Here is a 22273-nt window from a genome sequence, read left to right as displayed (position 1 = left end):
TTTGCTGTTCTTACGTTATAGTCACATGTCTGTCCTACACTCACAGCATTAATAAAGGCTTTTGCTTTGTTTTTTCGAAGATGAGGAAAGGCCATTTTTACTGCCTGTACAAGCTTCTCTTTATCCCCATGTCTTTTCTGGCCTGGCTGACTGGCTATCACAAGGTGCTCAATGACATTAAAGCCAATAATGGGACACTGCTGTTGGTTACCTTTTAGCACTAGCATGGGTATTAGCAACTCGGTATCACTTGCAGTAAGTTTAAAGGACACTTCAAGCCAACCAACATATGGCATTTCTGTACCATTGGCCGCTTCAATTTGTAAAGAGTCTATAGGGTCAATTAGCTCTGCTACATCTCTTAGCGGTACATCAGTTAGATGGCTTTCTTTCCATACCTCATCTATAGCACAAATTTGTGAGCCTGTATCCCAGAGGGCCTGAGTTTTCTGTTCGTGTAGGAAACACCTGATGAGGCACTTTTTCCCTACTAACTCTCTCACAGTAGCTGTTTTTTCTTTTGCAATATTTTGTTTGTGCTTGGATTTGTCATGTGACTGTGTCGCTTTCTTAATACCTGAACATGTGTATGTCTTACAATGCCTTTTGTGTGCAGGCCAATGGTTCTCCTGACATTCTTTAGAACAATACAGTGTAATTTTGCAAGTTGAACAGTATTGTAGTTCCCTACTCTTTTTCTCTTCATTGCAATTTGCACAAGATTGGGACTTATCTGTGTGGCCGGTTGCTGCATGTCCCATGGGAGCAACCCCTCTTAGTTTAAAGGGCTCCGCCTAGTGGGTCCCTCTACCCTCTGTGCCTTACAACCTGCTCTGAAATGTTCACTGCTTCCACACCTAAAGCAATGCTGACAGTACTCTTCGCCTGCATGAGTACAGGAAACACACCTAGGTCGGGGGCGTGGTGCTGGGTAGTATCGCTGCGGTGCATACCCTTGTTGAAACTGAGCCGTTTCTCTTACTCGTGCCGGGTGGAATGCCGGTCGGTACTCCTGCACTGCTGCTGGTGGCTGCTGGTGGTACACGCTGTTGGCATTGAATTCAGCCCTATAGGGAGAGGGTTGTTGGGGTGAAAACACAGGATAAGGGGCGGAAATATTAGCTGGTTCTCTGCTTGGTGAGGGATGCTGTGGGGGTGCAGATGTGGCCGTTTGGATCGTTTCTCTGATTTGGGAGACCTCAGCTCTCAGGGCTTGCAACAGCACCATGTCAGAGCGCATTGCTTTGATTTCTGACAGCAGATCAGTGGGCAGAGTAACTGTGTTTTGCTGGCTGGTGCTTTTCATTTCCACCGGAACTTCAGTGGACTTGACTGTATTCACATTTGTTACTCGTGATGGGGCAGCAAGTTTCTTTTTATCCTGTCTCTCTTTTTCATTGGTGTACGCAATGTTCACTTTCTCCAGCAGCAGCTCATCCGAAGTACTTATCTGCATGAGGAGAGGCTGCAGGTCACTTTTAATATTGTCATTCTGTAGACCAGTCAGGACAGTATGCATGAAGAGACTCTGGACTAGTGCTGGGTCATATTTTAGGTTTGACTCGGCTTCTTGAGAAGCAAACAGGATTTTCTGTCTCATGTCCATAGTTCTAATCAGGAAGTTTTGAGGCGTTTCTTTACTACTCTGAACCTCAGAGGTGAGTTGTTTGTATAACTCTGTGGCACCTTTCTCCTGGTAATGAGACCTGAGAATTCGGCGAAGGGCAGGCAGTGTAAGGTTTTCCTTCCCTTCAAGGTAACTCCGTAACTGCAGGCCTGGTGTGATGGCACGGATTACAGCATCAATGATCTCTGACTCTGGGTAGCCCTTACTAAAGCCATTTTCAATTTGTCTGGCCAGACTAGAAAATGTGAGCCTATCTTTTTGTCCTGGCTCGCCTATTTGGCCTGCGATCTTAAGATCTTTGCGCCACATAGAACTACTGGGGAGTACTTGGGCCAGATTTCTTTCTGGGGGGCTGAACCCGGCAGGGTGGTTCATGCTTGTGTTCATTAGGTCATGCATTGCATTTTCTTTTTCTTGTAATGACAACCTTAGTGCCTCTACCTCCTTCTGGAGATCTTCCCTTTTGACACTGTCATGTACATTTGTTGTAATGTTGGCTTTGTCTATGATATCCTGCACATTAAGAAGTTCGGACATGCCTTCATCCTCTAGCTCGGCCATTTCTTCACGTTCATTATGCTCTGTGACATGAGAAATTAATTGACTGCGAGATTTACCAGTCACATGCACATTATCCGGTCCTGAAATCTCCAGTTCATTGCACACTTTAATCAGTTGTTCTACAGTCAGTGTATACAATGCACCTGTAATGTCCAGCTGCAGCTTCTCCAATTCAGCCTCCATTGTATCAGAGAAGTGGGCAGAAATAGCAAATGAGGGTTTATCTTACTTAATTAGGTTTTTTTGCTGCTCCCTAGTGGTGACTTTTCACACTTCAGGATGCAGGTTACCAACGTTGTCTGAAAACGACCTCGACTGCCTTTCCAAGCTCCTTTCTCCGATGACTGGGTTGTTTAAGGGGATGATTGATCAGAGGATTCCACTAACAACTCAGGGATGGTCCTCAAATCAAATCTCCCAGCAGCGCCTCCAAATGTTATGCCCCTAATATGGGGAAAATATAAGACAAAGGAAACAGAGACGATGTTAGCTTGCTTCAAGTCTTATGTATTATGCCCGCCAACAACATGGTACACATAGCACGCTGTATAATACAGAACATGGATTCTTGATATAAAACAACCACTAACAATGCGCGTACTGCAAACATACATCCAATTTAACACACAAGATGTCACTTTTTAAATGCACAGTACAAACATACATATCCAAATTAACACCCAAACTCCCCTTCTTGGAGCTAAACTACACTATCATAGCTAGCTGCGCTAGCATAGCTAACGGCGCTCGCAAAGCTAGCATACACAGCTACAACAATTACAGAACCTAGAGAAACCCTCCAAAAATACCTCTAACAACTATCACTATTCACATTAATATTATACACAGTCAGTCTACATATATAACGTTTCTCACGGATGAACTCACCTAATATGGGGAAAATATAAGACAAAGGAAACAGAGACGATGTTAGCTTGCTTCAAGTCTTATGTATTATGCACCCGCGGCAAGCAACACGCGCCCTCTGCTGGACAGACCCGGAAGGTCATCAACCATGACTTAAATCTATTACATATGGTCCTCCATCAGAGGACGTGAAAGACAATAGTATAGCAACACAAGGATATTGCTGAGGACACTAGTAGCCTGCAATGTTCCTGACTTATTCTTGTAGTATAAGTCAGTTCAAAAGCAATCTGAAATATGTGGGTTACTCTGTACATTTGGAAAGGTCACCAAATTTCAGGCTTTCTATTTTAACACAAGAACACCAGTTTCCCGTCTTAAAATGTTGGTGTATTTCATCCCCATTGCATAAGACAAAGCAAAATAAAATGCTATCTTAAACGCATGTTCGCTTACAGGATTCCTAATGATATGTTGACATTGTTTCTCTAAACAGCCACCACTTGTTGTCAGCTATATTTAATGATAAGTATACTGCTGGCAGCAAAACGAGCAAGCTGATACAAAACTATTTGAGCTCCCTGACGTCTGTCTTTCTCTGATAATCACTCCCTCTGATTTATCTTGCTTATAACAGAAACAGAATGCTTCTGTCAGTTAGACCCAATAAATGTTCCTCATATCAGTAAACAACAGCTTTATTTTTATTGGGGTAGCTGCGTGAAACAGGGACAAACACAGGTGTAAACAGTCTATATGTCTCGCAGTGTTATGCAGGCTTTGGCTGACAGTTTATCTCTTTAAACCCCCACTTTTTTACATCTGGGAAATCAATTCTCCATCCAGATGTGGATCCTTGGCCACACCACAAAGTAAACATTTTACAAATGCCAACAATCAGCCAGTTAATAATGTGTTATTCAAACAGAAATTATGTCTGTGTCAGTATTACAGTGATCTTAACATAGAAGAGTGAATGATAAATTATTTAGTTGTACGAGCGCTGTGGCCTGAATTGTGTGTTTCCTTTATATATTCTTCCAAAATGTTTAACTTACAAAGCACACCAGTTGAAAACACAGAACTTTTATGCTGCCTGTTATTTCCCATATATGTTTACAATTACAACGTATTGCTTTAATGTGCAGATGTTGAGTATAGAACCCCGACTCAGACTGCAAGGAATCTGGGTGTGGTCCTAAATAACAAACTGTCCTTCACTGCAAACATCGCTGCTACAACCCGCTGCTGCAGATACACGCTTTACAACATCAGGAGGATACGTCCCCAGCTGACCCAGACATCAGCGCAGATTCTGGTCCAGGCTCTCGTCATCTCACGCCTAGACTACTGCAACTCCCTCCTGGCTGGTCTACCTGCATGTGCCATCCGACCTCTGCAGCTCATCCAGAATGCAGCGGCTCGTCTGGTCTTCAACCTTCCCAAATTCTCCCACACCACACCGCTCCTCCGTTCCCTTCACTGGCTTCCAGTAACTGCTAGAATCCACTTCAAGACACTGGTACTTGCGTAGGCCTACCATGCTGCGAATGGATCTGGCCCTTCCTACATCCAGGACATGGTTAAACCGTACACCCCAGCACGTGCACTCCGCTCTGCATCAGCCAAACAGCTCGCTGCACCCGCACTGCGAGGGGGACCCAAGTTCCCGTCAGCAAAAACACGTGGGTTTGCTATCCTGGCTCCAAAATGGTGGAATGAGCTCCCCATTGAAATCAGGACAGCAGATAGCTTACACATCTTCCGACGCAAACTGAAAACTCATCTCTTTAGACTCCACTTCGAGCGATAGAATTACTAACAAAGCACTTATATACTAATAAAGGGCTGGCTTATCTAAATGCCAGTTGAGTAGCACTTGAAATGTTTGGCTCTATGAAACCTGATGTACTTATATGATTCTGTTTTCTTAAAGGTTGTATCTTCCTGGTCGAATGCACTTATTGTAAGTCGCTTTGGATAAAAGCGTCAGCTAAATGCAATGTAATGTAATGTAATGTAATGTAACTGAAGAAAACACTTAAGTTCACTTCAATGTAAAACACAGGTTTTGTTTGCGTGAAGAGAATAATGCTGGACATTCAGAAATAAGGATGACTAAATCAACACTCATTTGTGCTTAGTTCAACAACCCAATCTTTAATAGATGTGCAGTTTCATAGGAAAATATACCGATTTTGCTAAGGGTAAAATATAACAAAAACATAAAAAACAACTGAGTTCTATCTATTCACACTTGTAGCTTGGGGAGTGCAGTGCTAAACATTGACCGAAGAACATCTATTTTACTAGGATAATTACCTTTACAATTGGTTGTTTACTACGGTTTGTATTCAAGTATGGTCCACCAGCTCTCTGTTCTTTCACAATCAATACAAGAAGGTTAAATGCAATGTTCCCAACACACCTGGCTGCTGGATTTATCAATAGCTGTCTGCATGTGTGTACCAAGGCCTGGGAGCTGCACCAATTATCACTATGCAACAACATATGGAATAAATAATTAATTTAAATGTGATATAACTACAATAGTAAACATTTCATAAACTGACGTTAGCAACAGTAATTGTCAGGCAAAGTTAATATAATGAATACAAGCTATCAGCTGTTCTGTCGGAAGGTGTATTCTAATAAAGTTGAGGTGTTAATATACACTCCCATACCTTTGATAATGCATTATACTTTATTGGTATGTTGTGGTTAGACAGTCAATACGGTTGGAGTGGGTGTTATAAATGGAAATAAATTAAAGGTCCCATCATATGCTTTTCTGGTTATTACCCGTCCCCTTGTGTGTTATGTAGCTTTTTCTGCATGTAAACGGTCTGCAAAGTCAAAAAGCCTCAAAGTAAATCCTGTAGTGATTAAAACTCTAACACAGAAAAGACGTGTCTATGCTGCCCCAGAACACCTCGTTGGAGATTTAATTTTTCCATTTTTTTCTTCCGGGGCCTATTGACGTCACTAAGTCCAAATGGACCAATTGGCACACCCTCTGCCAGGGTGGACTCCCGCGCAGCTCAGGAGTCCACCCTGGCAGAGGGTGTGCCTATTGTTCTATAGCTGCCGGAACGGACAGTGTGAGGTGGATTTCCCGCTATGTTTCCCTGGATGCTAGATATAGACCAAGTGCCATCGTTAGCGGGACATTGCCCCGCTAACATGGCACGCAGACCCCACGCAGCAACCAGGAAACGACACCAGTAATCCACCTCACACTGTCCGGTCCTTCAGCCCCACGGGGCGGACCAGCGAGCCCCGCAACGTCCCGCCAACACGGGAACTATGTAAATATATTCTAGTAGACCTCAACAATGGAATTATGATCAGTAGAAATGGCCAAAACATTGGACCTTTAAAGATGGCTGAATTCCATTTACAGTAGATGCTTTGATTAAAGTTTCCTAGTAATGCTGCATGCTAGCTCACTGACTCTCTCACTGGAAGAATTGAAAATAACAGAGCCCTCATTAGTGTTATAAAGAACTATGCTTTTCTGCAAATGGATGCTGTGAGAAAGAACCATATTGACGACAAACTCCACTCCTTACAAGGTTAACATTTAATTTTAAGGCTAGACTTAATTTGAACTTTAAATTAATTCATTTTCTTTCACACATATGGGCAGTTGAGAGTTCTCTATTCATCTAACCTGTTCAGATAAGAGGAAAACTTAAAAAAGGACCCAACTGGTCACCATATTTGGGCTTAAAAAGCACTAAACACAAAGCCAATATGCTGATTAGGTTGGCATTTGGACTAGGCTGAGGTTAGATTAATGTAAGGAATAGAGCAGTTTAAAATGAGGGTGAACCTCCAGCAAGAGACTTAATCTAGAGAGAGAGAGATAAAGCGTTGGAGTGAGATACTACCTGCAGTAACGATCAAACTTTATGGCGTAAGGATGCGTCATTGTGTGCCTGCATACATTTAAGGAGGAGGAGATTCATTTTCAAATTGAATTCCTTCCTGTGCGTCATGATGAAGGTGCATCACTTTACTTTCACAGAACAATGGTCTTTATAGAGATGGATTATGCTCATTATTATCGGCATCCTGGTACTGTATGTCATTGAATGCTGCAGTGACTGTTGGGGATTGGCAGCATCTGGTTTCACACACATCCAAAATCCCCATCACAGCAGCAGAGAACGTTAGTAAAGACAATGCAGGCAAAATAGTTTTTTCTTCATCGATGTTGTTTCTTTTGCTAATTAAAGTCATGTTATAGTCATATGACTTGTGATTGCAAACCTTTGCCAGTGTCAGCTGCTTTCTGTGGTGCCAGCATACCGGATTATAAATAGAAAACTGGCACAGTGTCAGCAGATTCATTATTTTAAGAATATATTCAAATAAAACCAAATATATGCTGCACTTGGAACCTGATTTAAACTAGAAGAAAGTTTGAATCGAAGCTATTAATCATAGTGGAAAAACACACGGACAGGCCTAACTTACTTAAATTACTCAGAAACTCAACATATTTTGGACTCTAGAATAGACTGAAAAAAACCACAAATGCCAGAGCATACTGCAGACCTGGATCCTTAAAGTGCTTTCACCTGCCCTTAATTCCCCTATTAGAAATATTTTCAATCCCTTTCAGAAAAGTAGATTTGAGGTTCACAGCCTGCTATACAGTTTATAAAATTAGGTTGAAATGTATGGTACAGTGATCACTGAGAGGGATGTGAAAGAGAGCGTGAGCAGCAGCTTCACCTACAACAGCATGCATTTAAAAGGAGAGGATGACATCATTGCCTCCCATGACATCAACCCAAACAGTGTGCATGACATCATCCTCTTGGTATGAAATACTCATGTAAAGATATTTGTTTGGTGCCATAAGAAAATAATCAAGTACTTGAATAAATAAAATCTAATCTGCCATCTTATTACCATTTCAGTTATGACCTAACCAAATATTTGTTTGATCTGCTTTTGTTATTAATTTAAAATGTTAAACCATATTATTTAAGAATGAATGCTTTGCTGTATGAGGGACACATTTTTATTTATATACTTATTATTGAATTGCTTTAAGGGCACTTGTTGTTTTTTTGTATCTATACTGTATAATTATTTATGATGATTAGAGATCGCAGTATGATCATAAATGAATATAAATAACGACAATAAAGTTAACTAGAGAATGCAATTCCTAAAGAAATTGCTAGTGGGAATGCTTTATGCTGAAAATCTGACGCTAAACTGTTGAAATGTAGTGTCCATCCATCCATCCATCTTCTCCCGCTTATCCGTGGTCGGGTCGCGGAGGTAGCAGTTCCAGCAGAGAGCCCCAAACTTTCTTTTCCCTGGCCACATCAACCAGCTCTGACTGGGGGATCCCAAGGCGCTCCCAGGCCAGAGAAGAAATATAATCCCTCCATCTGGTTCTAGGTCTACCCCTTGGTCTCTTCCCAGCTGGACGTGCCTGGAACACCTCCCTAGGGAGGCGCCCAGGTGGCATCCTAACTAGGTGCCCGAACCACCTCAACTGGCTCCTTTCGACGCGAAGGAGGAGCGGTTCAACTCCGAGTCCCTGCCGGATGACCGAACTTCTCACCTTATCCCTAAGGGAGACACCAGCTAACCTGCGGAGAAAACCCATCTCGGCCGCTTGTACCCGCGATCTCGTTCTTTCGGTCATGACCCATCCTTCATGACCATAGGTGAGGGTAGTAACGAAAATGGCCCGGTAGACAGAGAGCTTTGCCTTCTGGCTCAGCTCCCTTTTCGTCACAACGGTGCGGTAAAGAGACTGCAGTACCGCTCCCGCTGCTCCGATTCTCCGACCCATCTCACGCTCCATTGTTCCCTCACTCGAGAACAAGACCCCGAGATACTTGAACTCCTTCACTTGGGGTAAGGACTCATTCCCTACTTGGAGTGGACAGTCCATCGGTTTCCTGCTGAGAACCATGGCCTCAGATTTGGAGGTGCTGATCCTCATCCCAGCCGCTTCACACTCGGTTGCAAACCGATCCAGTGAGTGCTGAAGGTCGCAGACCGATGAAGCCATCAGAACCACATCATCTGCAAAAAGCAGTGGTGCAATCCTTAGTCCACCGAACTGCAGACCCCCTCCCCCACGACTACGCCTCGAAATCCGATCCATGTATATTACAAACAGGATTGGTGAAAAAGCGCAGCCCTGGCGGAGGCCAACCCTCACCTGAAATGGGTCCGACTTACTGCCGAGGACCCGGACACAGCTCTCGCTTTGGGAGTACAGAGATTGGATGGCCCTGAGTAGAGACCCCCTCACCCCATACTCCCGCAGCACCTCCCACAGTGACTCCCTGGGAACCCGGTCATACGCCTTCTCCAAGTCTACAAAACACATGTAGACTGGATGAGCGTACTCCCAGGCCCCCTCCAGGATCCTTGCGAGAGTAAAAAGCTGATCCGTCGTTCCACGACCAGGACGGAATCCGCATTGTTCCTCCTCAATCTGAGGTTCGACAATCGGCCTGACCCTCCTTTCGAGTACCTTAGAGTAAACTTTCCCGGGGAGGCTGAGTAGTGTGATGCCTCTGTAATTGGCACACACCCTCTGATCCCCCTTTTTGAAAAGGGGAACCACCACCCCGGTCTGCCACTCCTTCGGTACTGTTTCCGACTTCCACGCAACGTTGATGAGACGTGTCAACCATGACAGTCCCTCAACACCCAGAGCCTTCAGCATTTCTGGGCGGATCTCATCCACCCCCGGGGCTTTGCCACTGTGAAGTTGTTTGACGACCTCAGTGACCTCCCCCCGGGAGATTGGCGTCGATCCCCCGTCATACTCCAGCTCTGCCTCTAACATAGAGGGCGGAGTTGTCGGGTTCAGGAGTTCCTCAAAGTGCTCCTTCCAACGCCCTAACACTCCATCAGTTGAGGTCAATAACGTCCCATCCTTACTGTACACAGCTTGGATGGTTCCCTGCTTCCCCCTCCTGAGGTGTCGGACAGTTTTCCAGAACAACTTTGGTGCCGCCCGAAAGTCTTTTTCCATGTCTTCTCCGAACTTCTCCCACACCCGCTGCTTTGCCTCGGCCACGACTGAGGCTGCTGCCCTTCGGGCCTGTCGGTACCTTGCAACTGCCTTGGGAGTCCCCGGGATAACAAATCCCTGAAGGCCTCCTTCTTCAGTCGGACGGCTTCCCTGACCACCGGTGTCCACCAGGAGGTTCGAGGGTTACCGCCTCTTGAGGCACCTAGGACCTTGAGACCACAGCTCCCCGCCGCGGCTTCGGCAATAGAGGCTTTGAACACCGACCACTCTGGTTCAATGTCCCCAACCTCCACAGGAATGCCCGAAAAGCTCCGCCGGAGGTGTGAGTTGAAGGCCTTCTGAACTTGGGCCTCCTCCAGACGTTCCCAGTTCACCCGAACTACACGTTTGGGCTTACCAGGTCTATCCAGAGGCTTCCCCCGCCACTCCACCCAACTCACCACCGGATGGTGATCAGTTGACAACTCCGCCCCTCTCTTTACCCGAGTGTCCAAAACATACGGCCTCAGGTCCGATGATACGATAACAAAATCGATCATGGACCTTCTGCCTAGGGTGCTCTGGTACCACGTACACTTATGAGCATCCTTATGTTCGAACATGGTGTTTGTTATGGCCAATCCATGACTAGCACAGAAGTCCAGTAACAAACCACCACTCACAAATGTAGTGTGTAAGAAAAAATGTGAATAATTTAGATTGAAATGATACATGAACACTGGGGGCTTGAATGTGTGATGAGAGAAGAAAAGAAAGTGAAAAGGCTTGGAATAGCAGCAGAATATTTTAACCGCAAACTTCTGAACTAAAATGATGGCGAATGATCTGTCGCCATGGCAACGGCATTTGATGACACTTCATAATACGCTTAGATGCGTTGATGGCTGCATTGTTACCAAACCTGTGAAGTTTTGGGCTGTTTTTGAGTATTTTCACTGAAGTTATGAGAAAACCATGTTTCAAAGCGAGCATTATGTTGCCATGGCAATGGCATTTGAAGAAATCTCAAAACTGTCCCGTAGATGTCTTCACGGCTGGACTGTTAGCACACTTGTGAAGTTTGAGCACTTTTTGAACATTTGCATAGGAGTTATAGCGACATCATGTTTTATGGCGAGGGATGCGTTTCCATGGAAACGGCATATGGTGAGATCTCAAATTTGGCGTAGAGCTGTTGAGGCATGGACCGGTGATATACAAGTGAAGATTGGGGGGCGATTGGACCGTGTCCATTGGACTTATAGCGCGATCATGTTTTATGGCGAGGGATGCGTTTCCATGGAAACGGCATATGGTCAGATCTCAGATTTGGCGTAGAGTTGTTGAGGCATGGACCGGTGATATACAAGTGAAGATTGGGGGACGATTGGACCGTGTCGATGGGACTTACAGCCACATCGTGTTTCAGGGTGAGTGGTCCGTCGCCATGGCAACGGCATTTGTTGACACCCCATACTACGCTTAGATGCGTTGATGGCTGCATCGTTACCAAACCTGTGAAGTTCTGGTCTGTTTGGAGTATTTTCACTGAAGTTATGAGAAAACCGTGTTTCAAGGCGAGCATTGTGTTGCCATGGCAACGGCATTTGAAGAAATCTCAAAACTGTCCCGTAAATGTCTTCACGGCTGGACTGTTTGCACACTGCTATCTGAAGTCTGCTGCTCTGAGCATGTCAGTTGGAGTGATGACATCATCATGTTCCATTGCACAGGTGTTTATAGTTGAGCTAACGAGGTGCCTAGACATCAAAGGCTTCATTGTTCTGAATGAGAGATGAACCTCTTACATGTGAGCGTTTTGTGGAAGAATCGTAACAGATATCTGTGAAATTTGAAAACGTGAAGCATGTCAAGGAAGTTGAGTATCTGAAGTGTAATTTTTGTGTAGTTTCGGGTTAATAATGTGGCCTTTTTGGCAGTTTAACTAAAGGTGTGCGGCTGCTGCCGTGAGGAAATATCAGCCAGAATTACAATGGGCTTTAATGGAGGAAAGTTGAACGTTTTTGTCACTTCATGCCCTCAAAAAGCATTTTGTTTAATTATTTTTTACTTAATTATTTGTCATTTTTCAAGCTACGAGATTTTTTCCTACGTTTGTCATGATAAATTATGTCTCAGGAATGTAGGGTTTGGGAATTATGGCCGTTTAAAAAAAATATATGAATGCAAATTTCAAGCTGTCCTCCACTCTAGCTGTGACATCACACACTCTAGTTAATGTTAAAATGTGAAGAAAACCTCTAAAACAAGGTCTGAACAATGTGTAATATCTCTAAAAGTAAGAATCAGATTTAAAAGTTGTTTTACACGAATAATGTCAGAAAGATGTGTAACATTTGAAAGTTGGAATGAGGTGTCTGAGTGAAAGTATGAATGAACAGTTAGCGGTTGAACTGCATGAAGATTTGTTGAAGTCTGAAGATTTTCTCCATTGACTTCAATGTTAAAAATGTGATGTATTATGGGATGTATCTCTCGAATTATGAAAGTTATGAATGAGGAAAGTAATAGCCATCGATTCCCGACCGAGTTGAACGTTTTGATGTTTGAACGGAGTTTCTGCGATGTTCAATGTGGGAGGAGAAGCGCGGCAAAATACCGGCGGAATAATAAAAACTTCGGGCGTAGAATAACAGTTAGTTGGAATGCTGTTAACAGCATTCCCACTTAATTTATGCACAATCACACTTTGAGTCACCAGAGTCAAATGCCTTGTATGTGGAAGCATTTTTGGCCATTTCATTTATCATCCATTTGATCTAGTTTTTAAATGTTGTTCATATAGTCCTGTCCCTAACATTGGGGGGGGGGGGGGATTACATACCAAGAGGATGACGTCATGCTCTCAGACTGTTCGGGATGATGTCACCTATGATGATGTTATCTCTTAACTCATCTCCTATTCTATTTATATTTAAATGAAGAGACCTTGTAATTTTCACAGCAGCGACGTATTTTACATGCAGATTCAATTTATTTGAGCACCGAAGGATGCAATGTAACTTGATATTTCATAATAAGCTGTGCATTTGTATCTTTTCTAATTACATGAGAGCTCTTTTGTGAAAGGAAGGAAATACGTGCGTAAAACAATCAAGTGAGGGATTATTGTTAGAGAGCAAGCTCTGCAGGAAATACTGTGCCTCAGAAGCCATGGCACTGTTTTTCAGGGTGTAGAATGATTTGTCATGTTCAATGTGATCCAAAACAGTGAAGTTGCAGCAGGGTTGATTTAAAGCTCTGTAAATTAGAGCTGCCGATTTGGTTAAAGATTCTCTGTATGTTTATCACTGACGACCACTTTTGGATTATCTTCATCATTTGATACATTGTTCTTATAAAATAATTGATGATATTTGCTTTGCACTGTTTCCTTAGGGGCTCCACACATTTTAGGACAAGCATTTCATCCAAATTGTGTTTTTCCACTGTTCGGTGTTGATTGAATTAAGAGGCACATTTCGAGTTAAAGAGCTGAGACACAACACCTGCATAACATCGAGCCCTGAGAGAGAAGACAGACAGGAAAAGTGTCAGAGAAACAGAGAAGAAAAAATAGTGAGTCTAGGTAATATGTGCACAAACCACCATGAGACAGTGTGACTTCTCTTTCACTTTTCCTCTTCTCTTTAAAAGTGCTCTTTTGGTAAATATTAGTTTATTTGTTAATACATTCAACAGAAGGAAACATATCAAAATGGCACTAGTTTCAGCACAAATTGCTTTTGTTTATTTAAAATACATTCCAATTGCTTACAGCCCTACAAGTCTACAAATGAACAGTGTTGTACATTAGCATTTTGTTCATATCACTAAACAAACATGGGCCAATATATTTTATCGCAATTCTAATCTAATCTAAAAAATAGTCAAAATAATTTACTATAGTACTTTTCCTTCACTTCTAATTTTCTTCTCGCGATCTCCTGTTACCCTCATGGATGTTTGCCTGTATTTTGCAACACAACTTATTTCCCAACAAACCTGCCCAACCCAGTGTGTGTGTGTGTGTGTGTGTGTGTGTGTGTGTGTGTGTGTGTGTGTGTGTGTGTGTGTGTGTGTGTGTGTGTGTGTGTGTGTGTGTGTGTGTGTGTGTGTGTGTGTGTGTGTGTGTGTGTGTGTGTGTGTGTGTGTGTCACAGAAGTTAGCGAGGGAGCCAAAGCAAATAGGCTTAATATGTTAATAATATTAGTGACAATATGGGCTGCCACAAAACATTGCCTAAAAGATGTTGTGAGAAAAACAAATTGGAGCCAGATGTTAGTGGATAACATCTGGTATTGACCTAACCTCCTCTAGGGGGGTCCGGGGGGCCATGCTCCCCCGGGAAGATTATTTTTTAAATGTTGAAGTTAAAAGCATCAATCTGGTGCACTTTGAGAGCAACATTAGGAGCTCTATGGATACATCTCTCAACACCCATATGAAACAGAACTCTAAGCAGATTTTATTTTTCTTTATGGATATTTTACAAATCACTCCCCTTTCAAACTGTATTCTTGTTTATTAGTAACAATTTTTTGTTACCCTCATATAGTATTTTATACCTGTTTACTTTATTCTCTTATTTTTTTTATAACTATAATGATCATATAAAGATGTACCTTTACCTCACTGGTTGTAGAAAAAGCTTCTTATATTAGTTAGCATAGCTAGCTAACCAGATGCTTATAACAACAAAGTTATTGTCTGTATGATTAGTATGACAGATGAACAGATCGCCACTGGGCTTTCAACTACTGTAAGACACACACAGCCACGCAAAAACTGCGGCATGTGTACGGCTCCTTATAGAGAGGCGAAGTCCCTCCCCTTCCGGTTGAGCTCCATGGGACCTTATTTCGGAAAAGTTATGCATTGAAGTCAATGGAGAGAGAAAGATTATCTTTCGATCCAGTTTGAATTGTGCCACGAATTACACATATGATGTTTGTCAATTTAAAAGATAATTTTACAAGTCAAAAAAATAAAAATGTGTCGTAAAACTGTGAAGTAACACTTTTTTTGTGTGAAACCGTTCAATGAACTACATCTCCCGTCTCGCGCCACACACCAAGACGGCCGTCACGTTGGCAAATTTCACTTCTTTCTTTCAGAATGAGGCGAAAAGTATTAAAAGAGGTTAAAATCACTACAAGTCTGGGCGAGCCGTACATACACAAAAGGGGAGTTAGTCGGTTCCGTAAGAGCCAGCATGCGGGACCGGGATTCTGGGATTTGTAGTTTTTCTAGTTGCATATTTTTCATAGTCTTATATTTCAACAGTTTTACGACAAACAGTGACTTTTTTGACATGGAAATTATTATTTAAGATTGACAAACATCATATGTGTAATTCGTGGCACAGTTCAAATGGGATCGAAAGATAATAGGCTTGTTTGAGACAAGCGAGACCTGCGCAGACCTGCGCAATTGCGATCAACGTCTTGCTAGTGCGTTGCATGATGGTTAGTCATTTTGTCAGACTTGGGCTGCGTCTAGGGTCGACTATTTTCATTTTCTCAGTCCTCGGTCCTCGGTCTCACCAGAAGTTGATTTGTCTGCGCCATCTTGAGTACCGTCCCATGGCTCTTATTTCTGCCGGAGGATCGAGGAGCGATAATGGACCGAGGAACCACCAGTCCATCCTCCGATGAAATCCAATGATACTCGCCCCGCCCCCTTACTGTGTATCGCTCACTGATTGGACGATGCAGCGCATGTACTGATCTGATGCATTACATTACATTACATTGCATTTAGCTGACGCTTTTATCCAAAGCGACTTACAATAAGTGCATTCGACCAGGAAGATACAACCTTTAAGAAAACAGAATCATATAAGTACATCAGGTTTCATAGAGCCAAACATTTCAAGTGCTACTCAACTGGCATTTAGAAAGCCAGCCCTTTATTAGTATATAAGTGCTTTGTTAGTAATTCTATCGCTCGAAGTGATGCTTCTTGAGATGAGAGCCATTTCCCAGCGGAGTGAAGAAAATACATGAACCTCACGGGAGTCACTCCTCAGTTTATACTGTGTTTTGTTTCAATTCATGTGATATATCTGAACAACAAAGTGGTCAAAAATCATTTTATTCATTTATTGGAAACATTTTCATGATCGCTTTTTTCGTTTTACATTTTCCTTTATTGTCATTTCCATTCAGTCAGTCATTAAGTGCTATTAAAATGTTAATGTGCTACATATCCACACAATCAAACAAAGTGTGCAATCCAATGAATGTTAATCTAACTGGGTTTTGATAGATAATATATCTCTTTTTCTTCTCTCAATTATTTTATTTCTATTGTGCACTCTAATCAATATTAATCAAACTATTGTTCGTTTATACATTTTAAGAATGGCGTTTATCTTTTTTGAGAATGGGTTCTTATTTTATTTTATTTATTGGGGTCTACAACAGATGATACAAATATTTATGTCAGTAAATGTGTGGCGGGGGTGTTTGGGAAAACAACGGGGACAGAGCTGGCTGATGTCAGACGAACAGCTGTGCGGCGTCATCACAAACGGACGTCGCTTCACGTGACGCTCTGGAGGAAAGGACGTCCCATTGCTCTTAAAACTCATTTCCCTGCTTCTCGTGGTTTCCTTGCGTCCCTCCATGCTTCCCTGGTGGGAGGAACTAGACGCAGGGAAACGACGCAATTGAGGGAAGCAAGGGCCCTTTCTCATTTCTTTAACTCCCCTCCTCGACATCTATCCTCGAGACTTAGTCCCGCCCACAGGAGATGCAAGCGGAGGAGCCGAGGAGGGGAACCGAGGAGAGAGGAGGGGAAGCAGCAGGCGGTTAGAGAAATTAGAAATCCTCTCCTCTGAGCGGTCATTTTAAAGAGACGTCCATTAATGATGACAGGAGGCACAGCAGCCCTCTGTCTGATGGACAGATGTGTTCATTACCACTTATATATTTACTTTGATTCATTCACAGTGCGGTATAATGAGACAATAACAGGCCACACACACACACACACACACACACACACACACACACACACACACACACACACACACACACACACAGTGACGTGCGGTGAGGTTCATGGCTGGTGAGGTACTGACTCTTTCAGAGTCAGATTTACAAATATTATATTTTGACCTTGATCGAAATATTCGGTTATTTTCAAAAGCTTTTTAGTCTGATGCTTCGATTCATTTTAAACAGGCCGTTCAACAAAAGGATACCCAAAATCTAAATATTGGATTGTTCTCTCTTAGTAAGATCCCATTTTCATTACAATTGTGGTCTTACCTTGACTTGAAGATTAAGTCCATGCTCTCCTTCTGGACAACAATCTCTATTAGTTGTTTGTAAAAGTCCTCCTTATCTTCCTCTAGTTTCAAAAGTCTAGTTTGTTGTTTGTGTCTCCCGTCTCTGCGTAGAATAACAGTAGCAACAAAAACCTGTGGGCTCACGTGCGCCCTCTTCAGTGCGGCAGAGGTTATGGCTGCCTCCCCTGGTGCTTTTTTCATTGCCGTTGTATGATGAGACCAGCGAGCCTAAATATCATATATACGTGAAATAAGTTATTTAGAGACTATGGATGGCGAGGATAAATGTAATAAAGGGATCTACAAACATTACATTGGTGACCTACAGTGAGATGGTAACACAGGCATGCGCTTAGTGCCCGCTTTCCAGCCAGTTTCTATGGGGTGACGCATTCTGAGATGAGGCAGAGCTCATCTGTGCCTCACCTTACCCCGCAGTAACTGGCTTGAGCGCGCTCACAAAATAAGTGCCCGCGCTAAATTAGTGCCCGTGCTCCAGCAAGTTACTGTGGGCTTACGAGAGGCAGAGCTCGTCCCTTCCTCACTTCTCATCGCTACCCTTAGTTGTAGTGGAGCTCTGCAAATTTGCTGATTTTTACTTCACCTCCTAAGGCCCAAGCTGTTTTTTTACATGCATTTTTTATTTCTCTTTGCTATTTGGGCTTATTGGACCCTAATTAGAATAAAAACTAAGAATCATCTTTTGATATGATGTACTTTTAGAGAAAAATGATGTCCACATATGTGGATTCTTGGTCCGAATTTCCATAAAACCCAATTAAGTCACCATTGAGTAATAGAATGAAAAACTCTTTATTTCCACCTTGAACACAGCAGTGTTTTTCCTGACTGCTTTTGCATGTATTAATAACACATACACACATATTTTTGAACATGTTTTGAATATCAGAGTAAAAACAACATGGAAACATTGCACTTTTGCCCCTTTGGACAGTTAAAACTAATGCATGGATCATTTGAAAAGCTGCAACAGTGCAAACAGTAATTGCAGGATGACATTGTATGCCTGTAACAAAATATAAAACATTCAAATCATTTTTTAAATTGTCACGTTACGTACACGGTACGTACAACAAATGACGGAACGTCATAGTGAAAAAAAATAAAAATAAATGTTGCCCCTTTTTGACAGTCAAAGTATGGCTCATGTGAAATGTTGCATTCGTAATGTAAAAAATAGGATATGTGAAAGGGTGGGAACATTGAGGACAGAAGGACCCGGCCTGCTTACGGAGGCCCAGGGGTCACCTGATGACCTTCACAGAATCTCTGCCATCACACTGCCATCACCTATGTGTGAAAGGCTAAGTAACAATTGCGTTCGGTTTGCATGCACAAGAACACTTTGCAGGTCACACAGCGCACTCGGGTTCTTCCAGTGCAGCCTGGTTGTCTGCAGCGCATGGCATTCTTCAGGCCCATCATCTCTGGGAGGTGGGCATTAGCCCTCCTGCGGACCGAGACATGGGGCACCTCTGTCACATGACGTTTTACCCCTTGTTGTGCATCTTCTTCCTCTGATTGTTCCGATAGGTCAGCATCTGCACCGTGATGCTGGGCCAAGAGGATCTTTGCCACTTCCATACGGAACTCAAGGAACTGGATGGGTTTTGTCTTTGGTCCAGCACATATTGCATGGTCTTTGCGGTAGAGTAGCCAGCTGTTGGCTAAAGCCAGATCCGTGAAGTGCATGACCATCCGCATTGTCCACTTCTTAGTACGGGTGCTCATGCGATAGTAACTGATCATTCTATCGATCAAGTCAACTCCACCCATCTTGGTATTGTACTCACGGACAATGCTTGGTCGCGAAACAGTGACATATTGTTTCAACCTCTTGTCCCAGCGCTGGCAGGTGTCCTCAGGCTGTGTACCATGAACAACAGACATCAGCAATACTGGCTTGTTGTCATACCACTTCACTACACACAGTTTTCCATCTTCAGCGGACACTTCTGATGAGGTACCTCTTCCTGCGCTTTTCATGGCTTTGTCACTGGGTAACTTGTCGTTCGCTCCAGCGAGTCGGTTCTTCATTATTGTACCAGTTATGTACAGCTCCTTCTCCATCATTTGTTGCGCACCTTTGATGGTGGTGAAGAACCGGTCACAATACACTTTTGTGCCGCGTTTCAGGGTTTGACAAAGACGCTCGATGACTAAGCTTCCCAAGCCCAGGCCCTCGGGTTCTTCGACCTTCTCGATCAGTGATTGTGTACCTTGATAGAGCTCAAAGTCAAGCACAATGCCATCTGCTGTAGCACACACAAAGTTCTTAATGCCAACTGGGTTGGGCTTCATTGGCAGATATTGTCTGTACGGACAGGCTCCCGTGAAGGGTATCATTTGCTCATCAATAGATGTGCAATCAGGTCGATTCAGAGACTTGCAGCCTCGCAGAATCCGCTCCAGAAAAGGCCCACCTTCCAGAATTTGTCAGACATCTTCAGATCTTCAGGCACATCATCATCAATTACCACTTTTATTGCTCCCCTCAGTTTGAAGAATCTGGCACGCGTGAATCTGTCAGTGATGGCAGTGATTTTAAAGGCTTTGGACCAATACATCCTAATGGTTGGGTATCGGATGCAGGACATTAAAATACAGGCACCAAAAAAGTGGTAGACCTCATCGACTGACATGTTGAGTGGGTCCCCACTCCTAGACAGTGACATGGCATTAGAACATTCTGAAATCAGTGTCATCAGATCTCTATCGATGTACTGGTCAAAATACTCTAGTGGGGTCCAGCCATGTCTGTCCAGATCGCTTTCGTCCTGATGCTGATACTCCGCAAGGTTTGGCGTCAATGGAGTAGCCTTCCAGCGTATTCCACGTCCTGCACAACCAGAATCAGAATAAAATAGTATTTAGTATATATAGTATTTATTGCAGTAAGTTACATTTTATCTATGTAAGCAAAAAAACTTGAATCTGTGTGGACGTTTACATGAAATTTGAAGATTTACCCTCAAGGCATGCTAAAATAATAACAATTACCTTGTTTGGACTCTCCCTTTTTATTTTTTTTGGTTTGGCTTGGTCCTGGTGTTGGCTCCTCAGAGTCATCTTCTGCACGATCAGTCTCAATCGGTACAGTTCGACATCAACGTCTGGGAGTGTGGGATGAACCTGTCCCTGTACTCTCTGTCCCTGTCAATGTAAATAAGCATTCTGCCTCCAATCCTTCACGTAGCCCTGGCTGAGGCCCTAACTACATAACATAAACACAAATCTACTGGGTCTTGACTAACCATTATCTGCACCACGGCGACGTTTATGTCCTCTGCTGTGCTCTGTGGGCTCAGGAATGGGGTCCTCATTGTCACTACTGTCACCCTCATCCTCACTGCTGCTTTCCTCCTGTGGTGATGGTTGGTAATTTGTATCCAGGATGGGATCATCATTGTCAGATAGGTCTAAATCTGACTTGTCTTCATCAATCAAGCCAAGTAGCTGCATAGCTTGGTGTAAAGAAAAACGCTCTGAAAATAAAAACAATGGATTTCAATGGTACTGTACAACGTTTTAATCCAACTAATTTATGTATGTATTTAGTGATTGAATTGTTATGTATTACATTTAGACAATGTACAGCCTTTTAGCTGCACCAGATATACTTGTTTTCTCATTTTACATGTGTGCATGTTTACTAGTATATTAGCTGTTTCGACGAGCTTCAGTCCATAAGTACACAAACGTGTACTTCATGTTTAGCGACATGTTACGTTCTTATTTTTACACTTTTTTTCTCCAAATTTGCTTGTCATGACAAATATCCAACGCTTATATAAATATCTAAATAAGAATAAGCCATGAAATAAGGCAGGACTTCTTACCTGATCGATGTTTGTGTCTGGAGTGGCCACTTGAATCATACCTCGTATTTGCCGCCATCTTGAATTTTTACCATTGTATGTTATACTCTTCTGACACCACCAGATGGCAGTATAAGTGTCCACATATGTGGCTATAAGACCCCAATTCAGCAGTGTACACCATTGTGGACATAAGAGCTAAAAAGTGCTGTCCACGCATGTGACCACTAAGCCTTAAGAGGTTAAAAAGCGATTGGAATCATACATAAATCACACTTACATCATAGATCAGTGGAGACATTTTATTATTATTACTATTTAGTTGTTCTTTAGTTGTTTTTCCGTTACATTGGAGTATGACAGGCATACTTGCCAACCTTTAGACCTCAGAAATCGGGAGCACGGGAGCATTTCAAAATGCAAAATGGGGGGGGGAGGGTGCAAGTGGATCGCCGGAGCTGTTAAATTAACATTAACATGCTTATTGTAGTTGTAAGTGCACTGCCTTGCGGCCTGGTCCTTGATGGAGCATATGTGTGGGCTGGACCTGTAAGGAGTGAGCAGAGAGTAGAGTAGTTTTCGATTCCTGTTCAGTTTTCTGTGACTATCTGCCTCACCCTCTCAGACTTTGAGTTGCGCGCGCTACTAAAGAGACGTGTTACCATGGAAACCAAACAATGGTGTAGCTGTATTAAAGTCCGAGTGGAAACAGTCGTGTGTAAATCTGATTTTGTCAGAAATCGGGAGAAATGCGGGAGAAATATGACCCCGGGAGGAAACCGGGAGAGGGCAATGAAATCGGGAGTCTCCCGCGAAAATCGGGAGGGTTGACAAGTATGATGACAGGTGAGGCTCTGCCTCCACTGACTGCACGTCGCTGACACACACACACACACACACACACACACACACACACACACACACACACACACACACACACACACACACACACACACACACACACACACACACACACACACACACACACACACATATACCATTTCAGAATCAAACAGAGCACTCTCATAATAACGTAACACTATCAGAGACTGGTAGTGTTACGTTATTAACGTAACATG

At 43.0% G+C, this 22273-nt stretch overlaps 1 protein-coding gene and 1 long non-coding RNA gene across 3 annotated transcripts in view; both read right to left on the bottom strand.

Annotated features, from left to right (window-relative positions):
• The window catches only part of lepr (leptin receptor), a 75279-nt gene that overhangs the window by 33728 nt on the left and 19278 nt on the right, over positions 1-22273 (bottom strand). The gene's annotated exons all lie outside the window — the stretch shown is intronic.
• LOC307037036 lies at positions 19801-21427 on the bottom strand. The gene is made up of 3 exons (XR_013807577.1): positions 21216-21427; positions 20377-20861; positions 19801-20215 (listed from the first exon to the last, which is right to left on the bottom strand). It is a non-coding gene; the product is annotated as an uncharacterized lncRNA (long non-coding RNA).

Source organism: Notothenia rossii (assembly GCF_949606895.1).
Source record: "Notothenia rossii genome assembly, chromosome: 1".
NCBI lineage: Eukaryota > Metazoa > Chordata > Actinopteri > Perciformes > Nototheniidae > Notothenia > Notothenia rossii.
Note: the sequence above shows the minus strand (reverse complement) of the source record. Positions and strands in the feature narration are given on the sequence as shown.